This window comes from Leuresthes tenuis, unplaced genomic scaffold, assembly GCF_036924035.1.
Source record: "Leuresthes tenuis unplaced genomic scaffold, fLeuTen1.0.hap1 SCAF_21, whole genome shotgun sequence".
In the NCBI taxonomy this organism is placed as follows: domain Eukaryota; kingdom Metazoa; phylum Chordata; class Actinopteri; order Atheriniformes; family Atherinopsidae; genus Leuresthes; species Leuresthes tenuis.
Window position 1 is genome coordinate 7,096,523 of NW_027325375.1, and position 25,939 is coordinate 7,122,461.

Consider the following 25,939-nt stretch of genomic DNA (forward strand, 5'->3'; position numbering starts at 1 on the left):
GGAGTTATGCACTTAGTACTGATCTTCAGTCTATTATCAGTTTCCACCATGTTAAACTTTTCAGAGCTATTTACTTGTACTTCACTGATGTTCAGTTGCGTCAGAAGATTGTCTTTCCAGAACACTGGAATGGAGGTTGTCCCTTTGTCAGCTAAGATGTAGGGTTTCCAGGTTTCCATGACAACAGCCGCAAGAGGTTCTGTAGTGTAGCGGTTATCACGTCTGCTTTACACGCAGAAAGTCCTGGGTTCAACCCCCAGCAGAACCAAGCTTCAGGACTCCTTCACATGTAGCTGGAGTCTAAAAGCAGTGGCTTAATTCCTTTCTCTTATATAACTGAGGTTTACAGGTTACATAGAAATGGAGAGGGTACAGTGCCCTGGGGTCCTCCTCTGCTGCTGACCACTCTCTCAAACACACATCCCTTGAGTGTGACATACTCTGCTCTGTTTGTCAGGTAGTCACTATCTAGGCCATTCTGGAGGTATCCACCATCATTTTAGAGAGCTTCTCACATATCGGTGTAACTTGAATTGTATCAAAAGCACTAGAGAAATCAAAGAAAAAGATCCTCACCGTGTTGCTTGTTTTTTGGAGATGGGAGTGGGCTCACTGAAGCAAGTAGATGATGGCATCTTTTACACCAACAGCAAGAAAATAAGCAAACTCTAGCGAATCCTGAAAGATGTTAACTTGTAACCCTACAAGAGCTAATAACGCTCTCTCCTGGACTTTCATGATACGGGATGTTAGTGCAACTGATCTGTTATGTTGGGCATGGATGGATGGGATTTTCTTTAGCCCCGAGAAAAGGCAGAGTGTCTTCTGCAGCACCTGAAATTTCTACTGATTGGGGCTAAGCTTGAACATAAGAAGTAGAGATCCACTTGGTTATTCCATACAGGCCATCGGAACCCTGGGGCTCATATCGTCTGAAATTGCAGCCTTGTTCCAGTTCAGTTACTCCAGCTTTCTCGTCACCTGACGACTGTAGACAGACAGGCTGGAGGTTGAGGCATGCCCACTTCATTGGCTCTGTCCAGACTTTCATTTGTCAAGAACCCCTTCCCTAAGAGCTTGTGATTTTTTTTACAGCCCGATTTTTCCTATAAAAACAAATCGACCTTTCTTTGTAAATCAGGTTTAAAACAGAAAGGTCCAGTTGGATGTACTGATATTCTCAATACTTAGAGTGCTTTTTTTTCAAACTAAAAGTAGTGTGCACCTCTCCAAACGAGCATGGTGAAGGAGTTATGCACTTAGTACTGATCTTCAGTCTATTATCAGTTTCCACCATGTTAAACTTTTCAGAGCTATTTACTTGTACTTCACTGATGTTCAGTTGCGTCAGAAGATTGTCTTTCCAGAACACTGGAATGGAGGTTGTCCCTTTGTCAGCTAAGATGTAGGGTTTCCAGGTTTCCATGACAACAGCCGCATGAGGTTCTGTAGTGTAGCGGTTATCACGTGTGCTTTACACGCAGAAAGTCCTGGGTTCAACCCCCAGCAGAACCAAGCTTCAGGACTCCTTCACATGTAGCTGGAGTCTAAAAGCAGTGGCTTAATTCCATTCTCTTATATAACTGAGGTTTACAGGTTACATAGAAATGGAGAGGGTACAGTGCCCTGGGGTGCTCCTCTGCTGCTGACCACTCTCTCAAACACACATCCCTTGAGTGTGACATACTCTGCTCTGTTTGTCAGGTACTCACTATCTAGGCCGTTCTGGAGGTATCCACCATCATTTTAGAGAGCTTCTCACATATCGGTGTAACTTGAATTGTATCAAAAGCACTAGAGAAATCAAAGAAAAAGATCCTCACCGTGCTGCTTGTTTTTTGGAGATGGGAGTGGGCTCACTGAAGCAAGTAGAAGCACGCAGAAAGTCCTGGGTTCAACCCCCAGCGGAACCAAGCTTCAGGACTCCTTCACATGTAGCTGGAGTCTAAAAGCAGTGGCTTAATACCTTTCTCTTATATAACTGAGGTTTACAGGTTACATAGAAATGGAGAGGGTACATTGCCCTGGGGTGCTCCTCTGCTGCTGACCACTCTCTCAAACACACATCCCTTGAGTGTGACATACTCTGCTCTGTTTGTCAGGTAGTCACTATCTAGGCCATTCTGGAGGTATCCACCATCATCTTAGAGAGCTTCTCACATATCGGTGTAACTTGAATTGTATCAAAAGCACTAGAGAAATCAAAGAAAAAGATCCTCACGTGCTGCTTGTTTTTTAGAGTGGGCTCAATGAAGCAGGTGGATGATGGCATCTTTTACACCAACAGCAAGAAAATAAGCAAACTCTAGCGAATCCTGAAAGATGTTAACTTGTAACCCTACAAGAGCTAATAACGCTCTCTCCTGGACTTTCATGATACGGGATGTTAGTGCAACTGATCTGTTATGTTGGGCATGGATGGATGGGATTTTCTTTAGCCCCGAGAAAAGGCAGGGTGTCTTCTGCAGCACCTGAAATTTCTCCTGATTGGGGCTAAGCTTGAACATAAGAAGTAGAGATACAAGTGGTTATTCCATACAGGCCTTCGGAACCCTGGGGCTCATATCGTCTGAAATTGCAGCCTTGTTCCAGTTCAGTTACTCCAGCTTTCTCGTCACCTGACGACTGTAGACGGACAGGCTGGAGGTTGAGGCATGCCCACTTCATTGGCTCTGTCCAGACTTTCATTTGTCAAGAACCCCTTCCCTAAGAGCTTGTGATTTTTTTTACAGCCCGATTTTTCCTATAAAAACAAATCGACCTTTCTTTGTAAATCAGGTTTAAAACAGAAAGGTCCAGTTAGATGTACTGATATTCTCAATACTTAGAGTGCTTTTTTTTCAAACTAAAAGTAGTGTGCACCTCTCCAAACGAGCATGGTGAAGGAGTTATGCACTTAGTACTGATCTTCAGTCTATTATCAGTTTCCACCATGTTAAACTTTTCAGAGCTATTTACTTGTACTTCACTGATGTTCAGTTGCGTCAGAAGATTGTCTTTCCAGAACACTGGAATGGAGGTTGTCCCTTTGTCAGCTAAGATGTAGGGTTTCCAGGTTTCCATGACAACAGCCGCATGAGGTTCTGTAGTGTAGCGGTTATCACGTCTGCTTTACACGCAGAAAGTCCTGGGTTCAACCCCCAGCAGAACCAAGCTTCAGGACTCCTTCACATGTAGCTGGAGTCTAAAAGCAGTGGCTTAATTCCTTTCTCTTATATAACTGAGGTTTACAGGTTACATAGAAATGGAGAGGGTACAGTGCCCTGGGGTGCTCCTCTGCTGCTGAACACTCTCTCAAACACACATCCCTTGAGTGTGACATACTCTGCTCTGTTTGTCAGGTACTCACTATCTAGGCCATTCTGGAGGTATCCACCATCATTTTAGAGAGCTTCTCACATATCGGTGTAACTTGAATTGTATCAAAAGCACTAGAGAAATCAAAGAAAAAGATCCTCACCGTGCTGCTTGTTTTTTGGAGATGGGAGTGGGCTCACTGAAGCAAGTAGATGATGGCATCTTTTACACCAACAGCAAGAAAATAAGCAAACTCTAGCGAATCCTGAAAGATGTTAACTTGTAACCCTACAAGAGCTAATAACGCTCTCTCCTGGACTTTCATGATACGGGATGTTAGTGCAACTGATCTGTTATGTTGGGCATGGATGGATGGGATTTTCTTTAGCCCCGAGAAAAGGCAGAGTGTCTTCTGCAGCACCTGAAATTTCTCCTGATTGGGGCTAAGCTTGAACATAAGAAGTAGAGATACAAGTGGTTATTCCATACAGGCCTTCGGAACCCTGGGGCTCATATCGTCTGAAATTGCAGCCTTGTTCCAGTTCAGTTACTCCAGCTTTCTCGTCACCTGACGACTGTAGACGGACAGGCTGGAGGTTGAGGCATGCCCACTTCATTGGCTCTGTCCAGACTTTCATTTGTCAAGAACCCCTTCCCTAAGAGCTTGTGATTTTTTTTACAGCCCGATTTTTCCTATAAAAACAAATCGACCTTTCTTTGTAAATCAGGTTTAAAACAGAAAGGTCCAGTTAGATGTACTGATATTCTCAATACTTAGAGTGCTTTTTTTTCAAACTAAAAGTAGTGTGCACCTCTCCAAACGAGCATGGTGAAGGAGTTATGCACTTAGTACTGATCTTCAGTCTATTATCAGTTTCCACCATGTTAAACTTTTCAGAGCTATTTACTTGTACTTCACTGATGTTCAGTTGCGTCAGAAGATTGTCTTTCCAGAACACTGGAATGGAGGTTGTCCCTTTGTCAGCTAAGATGTAGGGTTTCCAGGTTTCCATGACAACAGCCGCAAGAGGTTCTGTAGTGTAGCGGTTATCACGTCTGCTTTACACGCAGAAAGTCCTGGGTTCAACCCCCAGCAGAACCAAGCTTCAGGACTCCTTCACATGTAGCTGGAGTCTAAAAGCAGTGGCTTAATTCCTTTCTCTTATATAACTGAGGTTTACAGGTTACATAGAAATGGAGAGGGTACAGTGCCCTGGGGTGCTCCTCTGCTGCTGACCACTCTCTCAAACACACATCCCTTGAGTGTGACATACTCTGCTCTGTTTGTCAGGTACTCACTATCTAGGCCATTCTGGAGGTATCCACCATCATTTTAGAGAGCTTCTCACATATCGGTGTAACTTGAATTGTATCAAAAGCACTAGAGAAATCAAAGAAAAAGATCCTCACCGTGCTGCTTGTTTTTTGGAGATGGGAGTGGGCTCACTGAAGCAAGTAGAAGCACGCAGAAAGTCCTGGGTTCAACCCCCAGCGGAACCAAGCTTCAGGACTCCTTCACATGTAGCTGGAGTCTAAAAGCAGTGGCTTAATACCTTTCTCTTATATAACTGAGGTTTACAGGTTACATAGAAATGGAGAGGGTACAGTGCCCTGGGGTCCTCCTCTGCTGCTGACCACTCTCTCAAACACACATCCCTTGAGTGTGACATACTCTGCTCTGTTTGTCAGGTAGTCACTATCTAGGCCATTCTGGAGGTATCCACCATCATTTTAGAGAGCTTCTCACATATCGGTGTAACTTGAATTGTATCAAAAGCACTAGAGAAATCAAAGAAAAAGATCCTCACCGTGTTGCTTGTTTTTTGGAGATGGGAGTGGGCTCACTGAAGCAAGTAGATGATGGCATCTTTTACACCAACAGCAAGAAAATAAGCAAACTCTAGCGAATCCTGAAAGATGTTAACTTGTAACCCTACAAGAGCTAATAACGCTCTCTCCTGGACTTTCATGATACGGGATGTTAGTGCAACTGATCTGTTATGTTGGGCATGGATGGATGGGATTTTCTTTAGCCCCGAGAAAAGGCAGGGTGTCTTCTGCAGCACCTGAAATTTCTCCTGATTGGGGCTAAGCTTGAACATAAGAAGTAGAGATCCACTTGGTTATTCCATACAGGCCATCGGAACCCTGGGGCTCATATCGTCTGAAATTGCAGCCTTGTTCCAGTTCAGTTACTCCAGCTTTCTCGTCACCTGACGACTGTAGACGGACAGGCTGGAGGTTGAGGCATGCCCACTTCATTGGCTCTGTCCAGACTTTCATTTGTCAAGAACCCCTTCCCTAAGAGCTTGTGATTTTTTTTACAGCCCGATTTTTCCTATAAAAACAAATCGACCTTTCTTTGTAAATCAGGTTTAAAACAGAAAGGTCCAGTTAGATGTACTGATATTCTCAATACTTAGAGTGCTTTTTTTTCAAACTAAAAGTAGTGTGCACCTCTCCAAACGAGCATGGTGAAGGAGTTATGCACTTAGTACTGATCTTCAGTCTATTATCAGTTTCCACCATGTTAAACTTTTCAGAGCTATTTACTTGTACTTCACTGATGTTCAGTTGCGTCAGAAGATTGTCTTTCCAGAACACTGGAATGGAGGTTGTCCCTTTGTCAGCTAAGATGTAGGGTTTCCAGGTTTCCATGACAACAGCCGCAAGAGGTTCTGTAGTGTAGCGGTTATCACGTCTGCTTTACACGCAGAAAGTCCTGGGTTCAACCCCCAGCAGAACCAAGCTTCAGGACTCCTTCACATGTAGCTGGAGTCTAAAAGCAGTGGCTTAATTCCTTTCTCTTATATAACTGAGGTTTACAGGTTACATAGAAATGGAGAGGGTACAGTGCCCTGGGGTGCTCCTCTGCTGCTGACCACTCTCTCAAACACACATCCCTTGAGTGTGACATACTCTGCTCTGTTTGTCAGGTACTCACTATCTAGGCCATTCTGGAGGTATCCACCATCATTTTAGAGAGCTTCTCACATATCGGTGTAACTTGAATTGTATCAAAAGCACTAGAGAAATCAAAGAAAAAGATCCTCACCGTGCTGCTTGTTTTTTGGAGATGGGAGTGGGCTCACTGAAGCAAGTAGAAGCACGCAGAAAGTCCTGGGTTCAACCCCCAGCGGAACCAAGCTTCAGGACTCCTTCACATGTAGCTGGAGTCTAAAAGCAGTGGCTTAATACCTTTCTCTTATATAACTGAGGTTTACAGGTTACATAGAAATGGAGAGGGTACATTGCCCTGGGGTGCTCCTCTGCTGCTGACCACTCTCTCAAACACACATCCTTTGAGTGTGACATACTCTGCTCTGTTTGTCAGGTAGTCACTATCTAGGCCATTCTGGAGGTATCCACCATCATCTTAGAGAGCTTCTCACATATCGGTGTAACTTGAATTGTATCAAAAGCACTAGAGAAATCAAAGAAAAAGATCCTCACCGTGTTGCTTGTTTTTTGGAGATGGGAGTGGGCTCACTGAAGCAAGTAGATGATGGCATCTTTTACACCAACAGCAAGAAAATAAGCAAACTCTAGCGAATCCTGAAAGATGTTAACTTGTAACCCTACAAGAGCTAATAACGCTCTCTCCTGGACTTTCATGATACGGGATGTTAGTGCAACTGATCTGTTATGTTGGGCATGGATGGATGGGATTTTCTTTAGCCCCGAGAAAAGGCAGGGTGTCTTCTGCAGCACCTGAAATTTCTCCTGATTGGGGCTAAGCTTGAACATAAGAAGTAGAGATCCACTTGGTTATTCCATACAGGCCATCGGAACCCTGGGGCTCATATCGTCTGAAATTGCAGCCTTGTTCCAGTTCAGTTACTCCAGCTTTCTCGTCACCTGACGACTGTAGACGGACAGGCTGGAGGTTGAGGCATGCCCACTTCATTGGCTCTGTCCAGACTTTCATTTGTCAAGAACCCCTTCCCTAAGAGCTTGTGATTTTTTTTACAGCCCGATTTTTCCTATAAAAACAAATCGACCTTTCTTTGTAAATCAGGTTTAAAACAGAAAGGTCCAGTTAGATGTACTGATATTCTCAATACTTAGAGTGCTTTTTTTTCAAACTAAAAGTAGTGTGCACCTCTCAAAACGAGCATGTTGAAGGAGTTATGCACTTAGTACTGATCTTCAGTCTATTATCAGTTTCCACCATGTTAAACTTTTCAGAGCTATTTACTTGTACTTCACTGATGTTCAGTTGCGTCAGAAGATTGTCTTTCCAGAACACTGGAATGGAGGTTGTCCCTTTGTCAGCTAAGATGTAGGGTTTCCAGGTTTCCATGACAACAGCCGCAAGAGGTTCTGTAGTGTAGCGGTTATCACGTCTGCTTTACACGCAGAAAGTCCTGGGTTCAACCCCCAGCAGAACCAAGCTTCAGGACTCCTTCACATGTAGCTGGAGTCTAAAAGCAGTGGCTTAATTCCTTTCTCTTATATAACTGAGGTTTACAGGTTACATAGAAATGGAGAGGGTACAGTGCCCTGGGGTCCTCCTCTGCTGCTGACCACTCTCTCAAACACACATCCCTTGAGTGTGACATACTCTGCTCTGTTTGTCAGGTAGTCACTATCTAGGCCATTCTGGAGGTATCCACCATCATTTTAGAGAGCTTCTCACATATCGGTGTAACTTGAATTGTATCAAAAGCACTAGAGAAATCAAAGAAAAAGATCCTCACCGTGTTGCTTGTTTTTTGGAGATGGGAGTGGGCTCACTGAAGCAAGTAGATGATGGCATCTTTTACACCAACAGCAAGAAAATAAGCAAACTCTAGCGAATCCTGAAAGATGTTAACTTGTAACCCTACAAGAGCTAATAACGCTCTCTCCTGGACTTTCATGATACGGGATGTTAGTGCAACTGATCTGTTATGTTGGGCATGGATGGATGGGATTTTCTTTAGCCCCGAGAAAAGGCAGAGTGTCTTCTGCAGCACCTGAAATTTCTACTGATTGGGGCTAAGCTTGAACATAAGAAGTAGAGATCCACTTGGTTATTCCATACAGGCCATCGGAACCCTGGGGCTCATATCGTCTGAAATTGCAGCCTTGTTCCAGTTCAGTTACTCCAGCTTTCTCGTCACCTGACGACTGTAGACAGACAGGCTGGAGGTTGAGGCATGCCCACTTCATTGGCTCTGTCCAGACTTTCATTTGTCAAGAACCCCTTCCCTAAGAGCTTGTGATTTTTTTTACAGCCCGATTTTTCCTATAAAAACAAATCGACCTTTCTTTGTAAATCAGGTTTAAAACAGAAAGGTCCAGTTGGATGTACTGATATTCTCAATACTTAGAGTGCTTTTTTTTCAAACTAAAAGTAGTGTGCACCTCTCCAAACGAGCATGGTGAAGGAGTTATGCACTTAGTACTGATCTTCAGTCTATTATCAGTTTCCACCATGTTAAACTTTTCAGAGCTATTTACTTGTACTTCACTGATGTTCAGTTGCGTCAGAAGATTGTCTTTCCAGAACACTGGAATGGAGGTTGTCCCTTTGTCAGCTAAGATGTAGGGTTTCCAGGTTTCCATGACAACAGCCGCATGAGGTTCTGTAGTGTAGCGGTTATCACGTGTGCTTTACACGCAGAAAGTCCTGGGTTCAACCCCCAGCAGAACCAAGCTTCAGGACTCCTTCACATGTAGCTGGAGTCTAAAAGCAGTGGCTTAATTCCATTCTCTTATATAACTGAGGTTTACAGGTTACATAGAAATGGAGAGGGTACAGTGCCCTGGGGTGCTCCTCTGCTGCTGACCACTCTCTCAAACACACATCCCTTGAGTGTGACATACTCTGCTCTGTTTGTCAGGTACTCACTATCTAGGCCGTTCTGGAGGTATCCACCATCATTTTAGAGAGCTTCTCACATATCGGTGTAACTTGAATTGTATCAAAAGCACTAGAGAAATCAAAGAAAAAGATCCTCACCGTGCTGCTTGTTTTTTGGAGATGGGAGTGGGCTCACTGAAGCAAGTAGAAGCACGCAGAAAGTCCTGGGTTCAACCCCCAGCGGAACCAAGCTTCAGGACTCCTTCACATGTAGCTGGAGTCTAAAAGCAGTGGCTTAATACCTTTCTCTTATATAACTGAGGTTTACAGGTTACATAGAAATGGAGAGGGTACATTGCCCTGGGGTGCTCCTCTGCTGCTGACCACTCTCTCAAACACACATCCCTTGAGTGTGACATACTCTGCTCTGTTTGTCAGGTAGTCACTATCTAGGCCATTCTGGAGGTATCCACCATCATCTTAGAGAGCTTCTCACATATCGGTGTAACTTGAATTGTATCAAAAGCACTAGAGAAATCAAAGAAAAAGATCCTCACGTGCTGCTTGTTTTTTAGAGTGGGCTCAATGAAGCAGGTGGATGATGGCATCTTTTACACCAACAGCAAGAAAATAAGCAAACTCTAGCGAATCCTGAAAGATGTTAACTTGTAACCCTACAAGAGCTAATAACGCTCTCTCCTGGACTTTCATGATACGGGATGTTAGTGCAACTGATCTGTTATGTTGGGCATGGATGGATGGGATTTTCTTTAGCCCCGAGAAAAGGCAGGGTGTCTTCTGCAGCACCTGAAATTTCTCCTGATTGGGGCTAAGCTTGAACATAAGAAGTAGAGATACAAGTGGTTATTCCATACAGGCCTTCGGAACCCTGGGGCTCATATCGTCTGAAATTGCAGCCTTGTTCCAGTTCAGTTACTCCAGCTTTCTCGTCACCTGACGACTGTAGACGGACAGGCTGGAGGTTGAGGCATGCCCACTTCATTGGCTCTGTCCAGACTTTCATTTGTCAAGAACCCCTTCCCTAAGAGCTTGTGATTTTTTTTACAGCCCGATTTTTCCTATAAAAACAAATCGACCTTTCTTTGTAAATCAGGTTTAAAACAGAAAGGTCCAGTTAGATGTACTGATATTCTCAATACTTAGAGTGCTTTTTTTTCAAACTAAAAGTAGTGTGCACCTCTCCAAACGAGCATGGTGAAGGAGTTATGCACTTAGTACTGATCTTCAGTCTATTATCAGTTTCCACCATGTTAAACTTTTCAGAGCTATTTACTTGTACTTCACTGATGTTCAGTTGCGTCAGAAAATTGTCTTTCCAGAACACTGGAATGGAGGTTGTCCCTTTGTCAGCTAAGATGTAGGGTTTCCAGGTTTCCATGACAACAGCCGCATGAGGTTCTGTAGTGTAGCGGTTATCACGTCTGCTTTACACGCAGAAAGTCCTGGGTTCAACCCCCAGCAGAACCAAGCTTCAGGACTCCTTCACATGTAGCTGGAGTCTAAAAACAGTGGCTTATTTCCTTTCTCTTATATAACTGATGTTTACAGGTTACATAGAAATGGAGAGGGTACAGTGCCCTGGGGTGCTCCTCTGCTGCTGACCACTCTCTCAAACACACATCCCTTGAGTGTGACATACTCTACTCTGTTTGTCAGGTAGTCACTATCTAGGCCATTCTGGAGGTATCCACCATCATTTTAGAGAGCTTCTCACATATCGGTGTAACTTGAATTGTATCAAAAGCACTAGAGAAATCAAAGAAAAAGATCCTCACCGTGCTGCTTGTTTTTTGGAGATGGGAGTGGGCTCACTGAAGCAAGTAGAAGCACGCAGAAAGTCCTGGGTTCAACCCCCAGCGGAACCAAGCTTCAGGACTCCTTCACATGTAGCTGGAGTCTAAAAGCAGTGGCTTAATACCTTTCTCTTATATAACTGAGGTTTACAGGTTACATAGAAATGGAGAGGGTACATTGCCCTGGGGTGCTCCTCTGCTGCTGACCACTCTCTCAAACACACATCCCTTGAGTGTGACATACTCTGCTCTGTTTGTCAGGTAGTCACTATCTAGGCCATTCTGGAGGTATCCACCATCATCTTAGAGAGCTTCTCACATATCGGTGTAACTTGAATTGTATCAAAAGCACTAGAGAAATCAAAGAAAAAGATCCTCACGTGCTGCTTGTTTTTTGGAGTGGGCTCAATGAAGCAGGTGGATGATGGCATCTTTTACACCAACAGCAAGAAAATAAGCAAACTCTAGCGAATCCTGAAAGATGTTAACTTGTAACCCTACAAGAGCTAATAACGCTCTCTCCTGGACTTTCATGATACGGGATGTTAGTGCAACTGATCTGTTATGTTGGGCATGGATGGATGGGATTTTCTTTAGCCCCGAGAAAAGGCAGGGTGTCTTCTGCAGCACCTGAAATTTCTCCTGATTGGGGCTAAGCTTGAACATAAGAAGTAGAGATCCACTTGGTTATTCCATACAGGCCATCGGAACCCTGGGGCTCATATCGTCTGAAATTGCAGCCTTGTTCCAGTTCAGTTACTCCAGCTTTCTCGTCACCTGACGACTGTAGACGGACAGGCTGGAGGTTGAGGCATGCCCACTTCATTGGCTCTGTCCAGACTTTCATTTGTCAAGAACCCCTTCCCTAAGAGCTTGTGATTTTTTTTACAGCCCGATTTTTCCTATAAAAACAAATCGACCTTTCTTTGTAAATCAGGTTTAAAACAGAAAGGTCCAGTTAGATGTACTGATATTCTCAATACTTAGAGTGCTTTTTTTTCAAACTAAAAGTAGTGTGCACCTCTCCAAACGAGCATGGTGAAGGAGTTATGCACTTAGTACTGATCTTCAGTCTATTATCAGTTTCCACCATGTTAAACTTTTCAGAGCTATTTACTTGTACTTCACTGATGTTCAGTTGCGTCAGAAGATTGTCTTTCCAGAACACTGGAATGGAGGTTGTCCCTTTGTCAGCTAAGATGTAGGGTTTCCAGGTTTCCATGACAACAGCCGCAAGAGGTTCTGTAGTGTAGCGGTTATCACGTCTGCTTTACACGCAGAAAGTCCTGGGTTCAACCCCCAGCAGAACCAAGCTTCAGGACTCCTTCACATGTAGCTGGAGTCTAAAAGCAGTGGCTTAATTCCTTTCTCTTATATAACTGAGGTTTACAGGTTACATAGAAATGGAGAGGGTACAGTGCCCTGGGGTGCTCCTCTGCTGCTGACCACTCTCTCAAACACACATCCCTTGAGTGTGACATACTCTGCTCTGTTTGTCAGGTAGTCACTATCTAGGCCATTCTGGAGGTATCCACCATCATTTTAGAGAGCTTCTCACATATCGGTGTAACTTGAATTGTATCAAAAGCACTAGAGAAATCAAAGAAAAAGATCCTCACCGTGCTGCTTGTTTTTTGGAGATGGGAGTGGGCTCACTGAAGCAAGTAGAAGCACGCAGAAAGTCCTGGGTTCAACCCCCAGCGGAACCAAGCTTCAGGACTCCTTCACATGTAGCTGGAGTCTAAAAGCAGTGGCTTAATACCTTTCTCTTATATAACTGAGGTTTACAGGTTACATAGAAATGGAGAGGGTACATTGCCCTGGGGTGCTCCTCTGCTGCTGACCACTCTCTCAAACACACATCCCTTGAGTGTGACATACTCTGCTCTGTTTGTCAGGTAGTCACTATCTAGGCCATTCTGGAGGTATCCACCATCATCTTAGAGAGCTTCTCACATATCGGTGTAACTTGAATTGTATCAAAAGCACTAGAGAAATCAAAGAAAAAGATCCTCACGTGCTGCTTGTTTTTTGGAGTGGGCTCAATGAAGCAGGTGGATGATGGCATCTTTTACACCAACAGCAAGAAAATAAGCAAACTCTAGCGAATCCTGAAAGATGTTAACTTGTAACCCTACAAGAGCTAATAACGCTCTCTCCTGGACTTTCATGATACGGGATGTTAGTGCAACTGATCTGTTATGTTGGGCATGGATGGATGGGATTTTCTTTAGCCCCGAGAAAAGGCAGGGTGTCTTCTGCAGCACCTGAAATTTCTCCTGATTGGGGCTAAGCTTGAACATAAGAAGTAGAGATCCACTTGGTTATTCCATACAGGCCATCGGAACCCTGGGGCTCATATCGTCTGAAATTGCAGCCTTGTTCCAGTTCAGTTACTCCAGCTTTCTCGTCACCTGACGACTGTAGACGGACAGGCTGGAGGTTGAGGCATGCCCACTTCATTGGCTCTGTCCAGACTTTCATTTGTCAAGAACCCCTTCCCTAAGAGCTTGTGATTTTTTTTACAGCCCGATTTTTCCTATAAAAACAAATCGACCTTTCTTTGTAAATCAGGTTTAAAACAGAAAGGTCCAGTTAGATGTACTGATATTCTCAATACTTAGAGTGCTTTTTTTTCAAACTAAAAGTAGTGTGCACCTCTCCAAACGAGCATGGTGAAGGAGTTATGCACTTAGTACTGATCTTCAGTCTATTATCAGTTTCCACCATGTTAAACTTTTCAGAGCTATTTACTTGTACTTCACTGATGTTCAGTTGCGTCAGAAGATTGTCTTTCCAGAACACTGGAATGGAGGTTGTCCCTTTGTCAGCTAAGATGTAGGGTTTCCAGGTTTCCATGACAACAGCCGCAAGAGGTTCTGTAGTGTAGCGGTTATCACGTCTGCTTTACACGCAGAAAGTCCTGGGTTCAACCCCCAGCAGAACCAAGCTTCAGGACTCCTTCACATGTAGCTTGAGTCTAAAAGCAGTGGCTTAATTCCTTTCTCTTATATAACTGAGGTTTACAGGTTACATAGAAATGGAGAGGGTACAGTGCCCTGGGGTGCTCCTCTGCTGCTGACCACTCTCTCAAACACACATCCCTTGAGTGTGACATACTCTGCTCTGTTTGTCAGGTAGTCACTATCTAGGCCATTCTGGAGGTATCCACCATCATTTTAGAGAGCTTCTCACATATCGGTGAAACTTGAATTGTATCAAAAGCACTAGAGAAATCAAAGAAAAAGATCCTCACCGTGCTGCTTGTTTTTTGGAGATGGGAGTGGGCTCACTGAAGCAAGTAGAAGCACGCAGAAAGTCCTGGGTTCAACCCCCAGCGGAACCAAGCTTCAGGACTCCTTCACATGTAGCTGGAGTCTAAAAGCAGTGGCTTAATACCTTTCTCTTATATAACTGAGGTTTACAGGTTACATAGAAATGGAGAGGGTACATTGCCCTGGGGTGCTCCTCTGCTGCTGACCACTCTCTCAAACACACATCCCTTGAGTGTGACATACTCTGCTCTGTTTGTCAGGTAGTCACTATCTAGGCCATTCTGGAGGTATCCACCATCATCTTAGAGAGCTTCTCACATATCGGTGTAACTTGAATTGTATCAAAAGCACTAGAGAAATCAAAGAAAAAGATCCTCACGTGCTGCTTGTTTTTTAGAGTGGGCTCAATGAAGCAGGTGGATGATGGCATCTTTTACACCAACAGCAAGAAAATAAGCAAACTCTAGCGAATCCTGAAAGATGTTAACTTGTAACCCTACAAGAGCTAATAACGCTCTCTCCTGGACTTTCATGATACGGGATGTTAGTGCAACTGATCTGTTATGTTGGGCATGGATGGATGGGATTTTCTTTAGCCCCGAGAAAAGGCAGGGTGTCTTCTGCAGCACCTGAAATTTCTCCTGATTGGGGCTAAGCTTGAACATAAGAAGTAGAGATACAAGTGGTTATTCCATACAGGCCTTCGGAACCCTGGGGCTCATATCGTCTGAAATTGCAGCCTTGTTCCAGTTCAGTTACTCCAGCTTTCTCGTCACCTGACGACTGTAGACGGACAGGCTGGAGGTTGAGGCATGCCCACTTCATTGGCTCTGTCCAGACTTTCATTTGTCAAGAACCCCTTCCCTAAGAGCTTGTGATTTTTTTTACAGCCCGATTTTTCCTATAAAAACAAATCGACCTTTCTTTGTAAATCAGGTTTAAAACAGAAAGGTCCAGTTAGATGTACTGATATTCTCAATACTTAGAGTGCTTTTTTTTCAAACTAAAAGTAGTGTGCACCTCTCCAAACGAGCATGGTGAAGGAGTTATGCACTTAGTACTGATCTTCAGTCTATTATCAGTTTCCACCATGTTAAACTTTTCAGAGCTATTTACTTGTACTTCACTGATGTTCAGTTGCGTCAGAAAATTGTCTTTCCAGAACACTGGAATGGAGGTTGTCCCTTTGTCAGCTAAGATGTAGGGTTTCCAGGTTTCCATGACAACAGCCGCATGAGGTTCTGTAGTGTAGCGGTTATCACGTCTGCTTTACACGCAGAAAGTCCTGGGTTCAACCCCCAGCAGAACCAAGCTTCAGGACTCCTTCACATGTAGCTGGAGTCTAAAAACAGTGGCTTATTTCCTTTCTCTTATATAACTGATGTTTACAGGTTACATAGAAATGGAGAGGGTACAGTGCCCTGGGGTGCTCCTCTGCTGCTGACCACTCTCTCAAACACACATCCCTTGAGTGTGACATACTCTACTCTGTTTGTCAGGTAGTCACTATCTAGGCCATTCTGGAGGTATCCACCATCATTTTAGAGAGCTTCTCACATATCGGTGTAACTTGAATTGTATCAAAAGCACTAGAGAAATCAAAGAAAAAGATCCTCACCGTGCTGCTTGTTTTTTGGAGATGGGAGTGGGCTCACTGAAGCAAGTAGAAGCACGCAGAAAGTCCTGGGTTCAACCCCCAGCGGAACCAAGCTTCAGGACTCCTTCACATGTAGCTGGAGTCTAAAAGCAGTGGCTTAATACCTTTCTCTTATATAACTGAGGTTTACAGGTTACATAGAAATGGAGAGGGTACATTGCCCTGGGGTGCTCCTCTGCTGCTGACCACTCTCTCAAACACACATCCCTTGAGTGTGACATACTCTGCTCTGTTTGTCAGGTAGTCACTATCTAGGCCATTCTGGAGGTATCCACCATCATCTTAGAGAGCTTCTCACATATCGGTGTAACTTGAATTGTATCAAAAGCACTAGAGAAATCAAAGAAAAAGATCCTCACGTGCTGCTTGTTTTTTGGAGTGGGCTCAATGAAGCAGGTGGATGATGGCATCTTTTACACCAACAGCAAGAAAATAAGCAAACTCTAGCGAATCCTGAAAGATGTTAACTTGTAACCCTACAAGAGCTAATAACGCTCTCTCCTGGACTTTCATGATACGGGATGTTAGTGCAACTGATCTGTTATGTTGGGCATGGATGGATGGGATTTTCTTTAGCCCCGAGAAAAGGCAGGGTGTCTTCTGCAGCACCTGAAATTTCTCCTGATTGGGGCTAAGCTTGAACATAAGAAGTAGAGATCCACTTGGTTATTCCATACAGGCCATCGGAACCCTGGGGCTCATATCGTCTGAAATTGCAGCCTTGTTCCAGTTCAGTTACTCCAGCTTTCTCGTCACCTGACGACTGTAGACGGACAGGCTGGAGGTTGAGGCATGCCCACTTCATTGGCTCTGTCCAGACTTTCATTTGTCAAGAACCCCTTCCCTAAGAGCTTGTGATTTTTTTTACAGCCCGATTTTTCCTATAAAAACAAATCGACCTTTCTTTGTAAATCAGGTTTAAAACAGAAAGGTCCAGTTAGATGTACTGATATTCTCAATACTTAGAGTGCTTTTTTTTCAAACTAAAAGTAGTGTGCACCTCTCCAAACGAGCATGGTGAAGGAGTTATGCACTTAGTACTGATCTTCAGTCTATTATCAGTTTCCACCATGTTAAACTTTTCAGAGCTATTTACTTGTACTTCACTGATGTTCAGTTGCGTCAGAAGATTGTCTTTCCAGAACACTGGAATGGAGGTTGTCCCTTTGTCAGCTAAGATGTAGGGTTTCCAGGTTTCCATGACAACAGCCGCAAGAGGTTCTGTAGTGTAGCGGTTATCACGTCTGCTTTACACGCAGAAAGTCCTGGGTTCAACCCCCAGCAGAACCAAGCTTCAGGACTCCTTCACATGTAGCTGGAGTCTAAAAGCAGTGGCTTAATTCCTTTCTCTTATATAACTGAGGTTTACAGGTTACATAGAAATGGAGAGGGTACAGTGCCCTGGGGTGCTCCTCTGCTGCTGACCACTCTCTCAAACACACATCCCTTGAGTGTGACATACTCTGCTCTGTTTGTCAGGTAGTCACTATCTAGGCCATTCTGGAGGTATCCACCATCATTTTAGAGAGCTTCTCACATATCGGTGTAACTTGAATTGTATCAAAAGCACTAGAGAAATCAAAGAAAAAGATCCTCACCGTGCTGCTTGTTTTTTGGAGATGGGAGTGGGCTCACTGAAGCAAGTAGAAGCACGCAGAAAGTCCTGGGTTCAACCCCCAGCGGAACCAAGCTTCAGGACTCCTTCACATGTAGCTGGAGTCTAAAAGCAGTGGCTTAATACCTTTCTCTTATATAACTGAGGTTTACAGGTTACATAGAAATGGAGAGGGTACATTGCCCTGGGGTGCTCCTCTGCTGCTGACCACTCTCTCAAACACACATCCCTTGAGTGTGACATACTCTGCTCTGTTTGTCAGGTAGTCACTATCTAGGCCATTCTGGAGGTATCCACCATCATCTTAGAGAGCTTCTCACATATCGGTGTAACTTGAATTGTATCAAAAGCACTAGAGAAATCAAAGAAAAAGATCCTCACGTGCTGCTTGTTTTTTAGAGTGGGCTCAATGAAGCAGGTGGATGATGGCATCTTTTACACCAACAGCAAGAAAATAAGCAAACTCTAGCGAATCCTGAAAGATGTTAACTTGTAACCCTACAAGAGCTAATAACGCTCTCTCCTGGACTTTCATGATACGGGATGTTAGTGCAACTGATCTGTTATGTTGGGCATGGATGGATGGGATTTTCTTTAGCCCCGAGAAAAGGCAGGGTGTCTTCTGCAGCACCTGAAATTTCTCCTGATTGGGGCTAAGCTTGAACATAAGAAGTAGAGATACAAGTGGTTATTCCATACAGGCCTTCGGAACCCTGGGGCTCATATCGTCTGAAATTGCAGCCTTGTTCCAGTTCAGTTACTCCAGCTTTCTCGTCACCTGACGACTGTAGACGGACAGGCTGGAGGTTGAGGCATGCCCACTTCATTGGCTCTGTCCAGACTTTCATTTGTCAAGAACCCCTTCCCTAAGAGCTTGTGATTTTTTTTACAGCCCGATTTTTCCTATAAAAACAAATCGACCTTTCTTTGTAAATCAGGTTTAAAACAGAAAGGTCCAGTTAGATGTACTGATATTCTCAATACTTAGAGTGCTTTTTTTTCAAACTAAAAGTAGTGTGCACCTCTCCAAACGAGCATGGTGAAGGAGTTATGCACTTAGTACTGATCTTCAGTCTATTATCAGTTTCCACCATGTTAAACTTTTCAGAGCTATTTACTTGTACTTCACTGATGTTCAGTTGCGTCAGAAAATTGTCTTTCCAGAACACTGGAATGGAGGTTGTCCCTTTGTCAGCTAAGATGTAGGGTTTCCAGGTTTCCATGACAACAGCCGCATGAGGTTCTGTAGTGTAGCGGTTATCACGTCTGCTTTACACGCAGAAAGTCCTGGGTTCAACCCCCAGCAGAACCAAGCTTCAGGACTCCTTCACATGTAGCTGGAGTCTAAAAACAGTGGCTTATTTCCTTTCTCTTATATAACTGATGTTTACAGGTTACATAGAAATGGAGAGGGTACAGTGCCCTGGGGTGCTCCTCTGCTGCTGACCACTCTCTCAAACACACATCCCTTGAGTGTGACATACTCTACTCTGTTTGTCAGGTAGTCACTATCTAGGCCATTCTGGAGGTATCCACCATCATTTTAGAGAGCTTCTCACATATCGGTGTAACTTGAATTGTATCAAAAGCACTAGAGAAATCAAAGAAAAAGATCCTCACCGTGCTGCTTGTTTTTTGGAGATGGGAGTGGGCTCACTGAAGCAAGTAGAAGCACGCAGAAAGTCCTGGGTTCAACCCCCAGCGGAACCAAGCTTCAGGACTCCTTCACATGTAGCTGGAGTCTAAAAGCAGTGGCTTAATACCTTTCTCTTATATAACTGAGGTTTACAGGTTACATAGAAATGGAGAGGGTACATTGCCCTGGGGTGCTCCTCTGCTGCTGACCACTCTCTCAAACACACATCCCTTGAGTGTGACATACTCTGCTCTGTTTGTCAGGTAGTCACTATCTAGGCCATTCTGGAGGTATCCACCATCATCTTAGAGAGCTTCTCACATATCGGTGTAACTTGAATTGTATCAAAAGCACTAGAGAAATCAAAGAAAAAGATCCTCACGTGCTGCTTGTTTTTTGGAGTGGGCTCAATGAAGCAGGTGGATGATGGCATCTTTTACACCAACAGCAAGAAAATAAGCAAACTCTAGCGAATCCTGAAAGATGTTAACTTGTAACCCTACAAGAGCTAATAACGCTCTCTCCTGGACTTTCATGATACGGGATGTTAGTGCAACTGATCTGTTATGTTGGGCATGGATGGATGGGATTTTCTTTAGCCCCGAGAAAAGGCAGGGTGTCTTCTGCAGCACCTGAAATTTCTCCTGATTGGGGCTAAGCTTGAACATAAGAAGTAGAGATCCACTTGGTTATTCCATACAGGCCATCGGAACCCTGGGGCTCATATCGTCTGAAATTGCAGCCTTGTTCCAGTTCAGTTACTCCAGCTTTCTCGTCACCTGACGACTGTAGACGGACAGGCTGGAGGTTGAGGCATGCCCACTTCATTGGCTCTGTCCAGACTTTCATTTGTCAAGAACCCCTTCCCTAAGAGCTTGTGATTTTTTTTACAGCCCGATTTTTCCTATAAAAACAAATCGATCTTTCTTTGTAAATCAGGTTTAAAACAGAAAGGTCCAGTTAGATGTACTGATATTCTCAATACTTAGAGTGCTTTTTTTTCAAACTAAAAGTAGTGTGCACCTCTCCAAACGAGCATGTTGAAGGAGTTATGCACTTAGTACTGATCTTCAGTCTATTATCAGTTTCCACCATGTTAAACTTTTCAGAGCTATTTACTTGTACTTCACTGATGTTCAGTTGCGTCAGAAGATTGTCTTTCCAGAACACTGGAATGGAGGTTGTCCCTTTGTCAGCTAAGATGTAGGGTTTCCAGGTTTCCATGACAACAGCCGCATGAGGTTCTGTAGTGTAGCGGTTATCACGTCTGCTTTACACGCAGAAAGTCCTGGGTTCAACCCCCAGCAGAACCAAGCTTCAGGACTCCTTCACATGTAGCTGGAGTCTAAAAGCAGTGGCTTAATTCCTTTCTCTTATATAACTGAGGTTTACAGGTTACATAGAAATGGAGAGGGTACAGTGCCCTGGGGTCCTCCTCTGCTGCTGACCACTCTCTCAAACACACATCCCTTGAGTGTGACATACTCTGCTCTGTTTGTCAGGTAGTCACTATCTAGGCCATTCTGGAGGTATCCACCATCATTTTAGAGAGCTTCTCACATATCGGTGTAACTTGAATTGTATCAAAAGCACTAGAGAAATCAAAGAAAAAGATCCTCACGTGCTGCTTGTTTTTTGGAGTGGGCTCAATGAAGCAGGTGGATGATGGCATCTTTTACACCAACAGCAAGAAAATAAGCAAACTCTAGCGAATCCTGAAAGATGTTAACTTGTAACCCTACAAGAGCTAATAACGCTCTCTCCTGGACTTTCATGATACGGGATGTTAGTGCAACTGATCTGTTATGTTGGGCATGGATGGATGGGATTTTCTTTAGCCCCGAGAAAAGGCAGGGTGTCTTCTGCAGCACCTGAAATTTCTCCTGATTGGGGCTAAGCTTGAACATAAGAAGTAGAGATCCACTTGGTTATTCCATACAGGCCATCGGAACCCTGGGGCTCATATCGTCTGAAATTGCAGCCTTGTTCCAGTTCAGTTACTCCAGCTTTCTCGTCACCTGACGACTGTAGACGGACAGGCTGGAGGTTGAGGCATGCCCACTTCATTGGTTCTGTCCAGACTTTCATTTGTCAAGAACCCCTTCCCTAAGAGCTTGTGATTTTTTTTACAGCCCGATTTTTCCTATAAAAACAAATCGATCATTCTTTGTAAATCAGGTTTAAAACAGAAAGGTCCAGTTAGATGTACTGATATTCTTAATACTTAGAGTGCTTTTTTTCAAACTAAAAGTAGTGTGCACCTCTCCAAACGAGCATGGTGAAGGAGTTATGCACTTAGTACTGATCTTCAGTCTATTATCAGTTTCCACCATGTTAAACTTTTCAGAGCTATTTACTTGTACTTCACTGATGTTCAGTTGCGTCAGAAGATTGTCTTTCCAGAACACTGGAATGGAGGTTGTCCCTTTGTCAGCTAAGATGTAGGGTTTCCAGGTTTCCATGACAACAGCCGCAAGAGGTTCTGTAGTGTAGCGGTTATCACGTCTGCTTTACACGCAGAAAGTCCTGGGTTCAACCCCCAGCAGAACCAAGCTTCAGGACTCCTTCACATGTAGCTGGAGTCTAAAAGCAGTGGCTTAATTCCTTTCTCTTATATAACTGAGGTTTACAGGTTACATAGAAATGGAGAGGGTACAGTGCCCTGGGGTGCTCCTCTGCTGCTGACCACTCTCTCAAACACACATCCCTTGAGTGTGACATACTCTGCTCTGTTTGTCAGGTAGTCACTATCTAGGCCATTCTGGAGGTATCCACCATCATTTTAGAGAGCTTCTCACATATCGGTGTAACTTGAATTGTATCAAAAGCACTAGAGAAATCAAAGAAAAAGATCCTCACGTGCTGCTTGTTTTTTGGAGATGGGAGTGGGCTCACTGAAGCAAGTAGAAGCACGCAGAAAGTCCTGGGTTCAACCCCCAGCGGAACCAAGCTTCAGGACTCCTTCACATGTAGCTGGAGTCTAAAAGCAGTGGCTTAATACCTTTCTCTTATATAACTGAGGTTTACAGGTTACATAGAAATGGAGAGGGTACATTGCCCTGGGGTGCTCCTCTGCTGCTGACCACTCTCTCAAACACACATCCCTTGAGTGTGACATACTCTGCTCTGTTTGTCAGGTAGTCACTATCTAGGCCATTCTGGAGGTATCCACCATCATCTTAGAGAGCTTCTCACATATCGGTGTAACTTGAATTGTATCAAAAGCACTAGAGAAATCAAAGAAAAAGATCCTCACGTGCTGCTTGTTTTTTAGAGTGGGCTCAATGAAGCAGGTGGATGATGGCATCTTTTACACCAACAGCAAGAAAATAAGCAAACTCTAGCGAATCCTGAAAGATGTTAACTTGTAACCCTACAAGAGCTAATAACGCTCTCTCCTGGACTTTCATGATACGGGATGTTAGTGCAACTGATCTGTTATGTTGGGCATGGATGGATGGGATTTTCTTTAGCCCCGAGAAAAGGCAGGGTGTCTTCTGCAGCACCTGAAATTTCTCCTGATTGGGGCTAAGCTTGAACATAAGAAGTAGAGATACAAGTGGTTATTCCATACAGGCCTTCGGAACCCTGGGGCTCATATCGTCTGAAATTGCAGCCTTGTTCCAGTTCAGTTACTCCAGCTTTCTCGTCACCTGACGACTGTAGACGGACAGGCTGGAGGTTGAGGCATGCCCACTTCATTGGCTCTGTCCAGACTTTCATTTGTCAAGAACCCCTTCCCTAAGAGCTTGTGATTTTTTTTACAGCCCGATTTTTCCTATAAAAACAAATCGACCTTTCTTTGTAAATCAGGTTTAAAACAGAAAGGTCCAGTTAGATGTACTGATATTCTCAATACTTAGAGTGCTTTTTTTTCAAACTAAAAGTAGTGTGCACCTCTCCAAACGAGCATGGTGAAGGAGTTATGCACTTAGTACTGATCTTCAGTCTATTATCAGTTTCCACCATGTTAAACTTTTCAGAGCTATTTACTTGTACTTCACTGATGTTCAGTTGCGTCAGAAAATTGTCTTTCCAGAACACTGGAATGGAGGTTGTCCCTTTGTCAGCTAAGATGTAGGGTTTCCAGGTTTCCATGACAACAGCCGCATGAGGTTCTGTAGTGTAGCGGTTATCACGTCTGCTTTACACGCAGAAAGTCCTGGGTTCAACCCCCAGCAGAACCAAGCTTCAGGACTCCTTCACATGTAGCTGGAGTCTAAAAACAGTGGCTTATTTCCTTTCTCTTATATAACTGATGTTTACAGGTTACATAGAAATGGAGAGGGTACAGTGCCCTGGGGTGCTCCTCTGCTGCTGACCACTCTCTCAAACACACATCCCTTGAGTGTGACATACTCTACTCTGTTTGTCAGGTAGTCACTATCTAGGCCATTCTGGAGGTATCCACCATCATTTTAGAGAGCTTCTCACATATCGGTGTAACTTGAATTGTATCAAAAGCACTAGAGAAATCAAAGAAAAAGATCCTCACCGTGCTGCTTGTTTTTTGGAGATGGGAGTGGGCTCACTGAAGCAAGTAGAAGCACGCAGAAAGTCCTGGGTTCAACCCCCAGCGGAACCAAGCTTCAGGACTCCTTCACATGTAGCTGGAGTCTAAAAGCAGTGGCTTAATACCTTTCTCTTATATAACTGAGGTTTACAGGTTACATAGAAATGGAGAGGGTACATTGCCCTGGGGTGCTCCTCTGCTGCTGACCACTCTCTCAAACACACATCCCTTGAGTGTGACATACTCTGCTCTGTTTGTCAGGTAGTCACTATCTAGGCCATTCTGGAGGTATCCACCATCATCTTAGAGAGCTTCTCACATATCGGTGTAACTTGAATTGTATCAAAAGCACTAGAGAAATCAAAGAAAAAGATCCTCACGTGCTGCTTGTTTTTTGGAGTGGGCTCAATGAAGCAGGTGGATGATGGCATCTTTTACACCAACAGCAAGAAAATAAGCAAACTCTAGCGAATCCTGAAAGATGTTAACTTGTAACCCTACAAGAGCTAATAACGCTCTCTCCTGGACTTTCATGATACGGGATGTTAGTGCAACTGATCTGTTATGTTGGGCATGGATGGATGGGATTTTCTTTAGCCCCGAGAAAAGGCAGGGTGTCTTCTGCAGCACCTGAAATTTCTCCTGATTGGGGCTAAGCTTGAACATAAGAAGTAGAGATCCACTTGGTTATTCCATACAGGCCATCGGAACCCTGGGGCTCATATCGTCTGAAATTGCAGCCTTGTTCCAGTTCAGTTACTCCAGCTTTCTCGTCACCTGACGACTGTAGACGGACAGGCTGGAGGTTGAGGCATGCCCACTTCATTGGCTCTGTCCAGACTTTCATTTGTCAAGAACCCCTTCCCTAAGAGCTTGTGATTTTTTTTACAGCCCGATTTTTCCTATAAAAACAAATCGACCTTTCTTTGTAAATCAGGTTTAAAACAGAAAGGTCCAGTTAGATGTACTGATATTCTCAATACTTAGAGTGCTTTTTTTTCAAACTAAAAGTAGTGTGCACCTCTCCAAACGAGCATGGTGAAGGAGTTATGCACTTAGTACTGATCTTCAGTCTATTATCAGTTTCCACCATGTTAAACTTTTCAGAGCTATTTACTTGTACTTCACTGATGTTCAGTTGCGTCAGAAGATTGTCTTTCCAGAACACTGGAATGGAGGTTGTCCCTTTGTCAGCTAAGATGTAGGGTTTCCAGGTTTCCATGACAACAGCCGCAAGAGGTTCTGTAGTGTAGCGGTTATCACGTCTGCTTTACACGCAGAAAGTCCTGGGTTCAACCCCCAGCAGAACCAAGCTTCAGGACTCCTTCACATGTAGCTGGAGTCTAAAAGCAGTGGCTTAATTCCTTTCTCTTATATAACTGAGGTTTACAGGTTACATAGAAATGGAGAGGGTACAGTGCCCTGGGGTGCTCCTCTGCTGCTGACCACTCTCTCAAACACACATCCCTTGAGTGTGACATACTCTGCTCTGTTTGTCAGGTAGTCACTATCTAGGCCATTCTGGAGGTATCCACCATCATTTTAGAGAGCTTCTCACATATCGGTGTAACTTGAATTGTATCAAAAGCACTAGAGAAATCAAAGAAAAAGATCCTCACCGTGCTGCTTGTTTTTTGGAGATGGGAGTGGGCTCACTGAAGCAAGTAGAAGCACGCAGAAAGTCCTGGGTTCAACCCCCAGCGGAACCAAGCTTCAGGACTCCTTCACATGTAGCTGGAGTCTAAAAGCAGTGGCTTAATACCTTTCTCTTATATAACTGAGGTTTACAGGTTACATAGAAATGGAGAGGGTACATTGCCCTGGGGTGCTCCTCTGCTGCTGACCACTCTCTCAAACACACATCCCTTGAGTGTGACATACTCTGCTCTGTTTGTCAGGTAGTCACTATCTAGGCCATTCTGGAGGTATCCACCATCATCTTAGAGAGCTTCTCACATATCGGTGTAACTTGAATTGTATCAAAAGCACTAGAGAAATCAAAGAAAAAGATCCTCACGTGCTGCTTGTTTTTTAGAGTGGGCTCAATGAAGCAGGTGGATGATGGCATCTTTTACACCAACAGCAAGAAAATAAGCAAACTCTAGCGAATCCTGAAAGATGTTAACTTGTAACCCTACAAGAGCTAATAACGCTCTCTCCTGGACTTTCATGATACGGGATGTTAGTGCAACTGATCTGTTATGTTGGGCATGGATGGATGGGATTTTCTTTAGCCCCGAGAAAAGGCAGGGTGTCTTCTGCAGCACCTGAAATTTCTCCTGATTGGGGCTAAGCTTGAACATAAGAAGTAGAGATACAAGTGGTTATTCCATACAGGCCTTCG

General features: G+C 44.0%; 17 non-coding genes across 17 annotated transcripts; all 17 read left to right on the forward strand.

Annotated features, from left to right (window-relative positions):
* The first annotated feature begins 195 nt into the window (after positions 1-195).
* Positions 196-268, forward strand: trnav-uac (transfer RNA valine (anticodon UAC)). Its single transcript has one exon. It is a non-coding gene; the product is annotated as a tRNA-Val (tRNA).
* Positions 269-1,442: 1,174 nt separating this feature from the next.
* trnav-uac (transfer RNA valine (anticodon UAC)) lies at positions 1,443-1,515 on the forward strand. The gene has a single exon. It is a non-coding gene; the product is annotated as a tRNA-Val (tRNA).
* A 1,564-nt stretch (positions 1,516-3,079) lies between these two features.
* Positions 3,080-3,152, forward strand: trnav-uac (transfer RNA valine (anticodon UAC)). The gene has a single exon. It is a non-coding gene; the product is annotated as a tRNA-Val (tRNA).
* Positions 3,153-4,326: 1,174 nt separating this feature from the next.
* On the forward strand, positions 4,327-4,399 carry trnav-uac (transfer RNA valine (anticodon UAC)). Its single transcript has one exon. It is a non-coding gene; the product is annotated as a tRNA-Val (tRNA).
* A 1,572-nt stretch (positions 4,400-5,971) lies between these two features.
* trnav-uac (transfer RNA valine (anticodon UAC)) lies at positions 5,972-6,044 on the forward strand. The gene has a single exon. It is a non-coding gene; the product is annotated as a tRNA-Val (tRNA).
* A 1,572-nt stretch (positions 6,045-7,616) lies between these two features.
* trnav-uac (transfer RNA valine (anticodon UAC)) lies at positions 7,617-7,689 on the forward strand. Its single transcript has one exon. It is a non-coding gene; the product is annotated as a tRNA-Val (tRNA).
* A 1,174-nt stretch (positions 7,690-8,863) lies between these two features.
* trnav-uac (transfer RNA valine (anticodon UAC)) lies at positions 8,864-8,936 on the forward strand. Its single transcript has one exon. It is a non-coding gene; the product is annotated as a tRNA-Val (tRNA).
* Positions 8,937-10,500: 1,564 nt separating this feature from the next.
* On the forward strand, positions 10,501-10,573 carry trnav-uac (transfer RNA valine (anticodon UAC)). The gene has a single exon. It is a non-coding gene; the product is annotated as a tRNA-Val (tRNA).
* Positions 10,574-12,137: 1,564 nt separating this feature from the next.
* Positions 12,138-12,210, forward strand: trnav-uac (transfer RNA valine (anticodon UAC)). Its single transcript has one exon. It is a non-coding gene; the product is annotated as a tRNA-Val (tRNA).
* Positions 12,211-13,774: 1,564 nt separating this feature from the next.
* trnav-uac (transfer RNA valine (anticodon UAC)) lies at positions 13,775-13,847 on the forward strand. Its single transcript has one exon. It is a non-coding gene; the product is annotated as a tRNA-Val (tRNA).
* A 1,564-nt stretch (positions 13,848-15,411) lies between these two features.
* On the forward strand, positions 15,412-15,484 carry trnav-uac (transfer RNA valine (anticodon UAC)). Its single transcript has one exon. It is a non-coding gene; the product is annotated as a tRNA-Val (tRNA).
* Positions 15,485-17,048: 1,564 nt separating this feature from the next.
* trnav-uac (transfer RNA valine (anticodon UAC)) lies at positions 17,049-17,121 on the forward strand. The gene has a single exon. It is a non-coding gene; the product is annotated as a tRNA-Val (tRNA).
* A 1,564-nt stretch (positions 17,122-18,685) lies between these two features.
* trnav-uac (transfer RNA valine (anticodon UAC)) lies at positions 18,686-18,758 on the forward strand. The gene has a single exon. It is a non-coding gene; the product is annotated as a tRNA-Val (tRNA).
* A 1,564-nt stretch (positions 18,759-20,322) lies between these two features.
* On the forward strand, positions 20,323-20,395 carry trnav-uac (transfer RNA valine (anticodon UAC)). The gene has a single exon. It is a non-coding gene; the product is annotated as a tRNA-Val (tRNA).
* Positions 20,396-21,560: 1,165 nt separating this feature from the next.
* Positions 21,561-21,633, forward strand: trnav-uac (transfer RNA valine (anticodon UAC)). The gene has a single exon. It is a non-coding gene; the product is annotated as a tRNA-Val (tRNA).
* Positions 21,634-23,196: 1,563 nt separating this feature from the next.
* Positions 23,197-23,269, forward strand: trnav-uac (transfer RNA valine (anticodon UAC)). Its single transcript has one exon. It is a non-coding gene; the product is annotated as a tRNA-Val (tRNA).
* Positions 23,270-24,833: 1,564 nt separating this feature from the next.
* trnav-uac (transfer RNA valine (anticodon UAC)) lies at positions 24,834-24,906 on the forward strand. The gene has a single exon. It is a non-coding gene; the product is annotated as a tRNA-Val (tRNA).
* Positions 24,907-25,939: the final 1,033 nt, after the last annotated feature.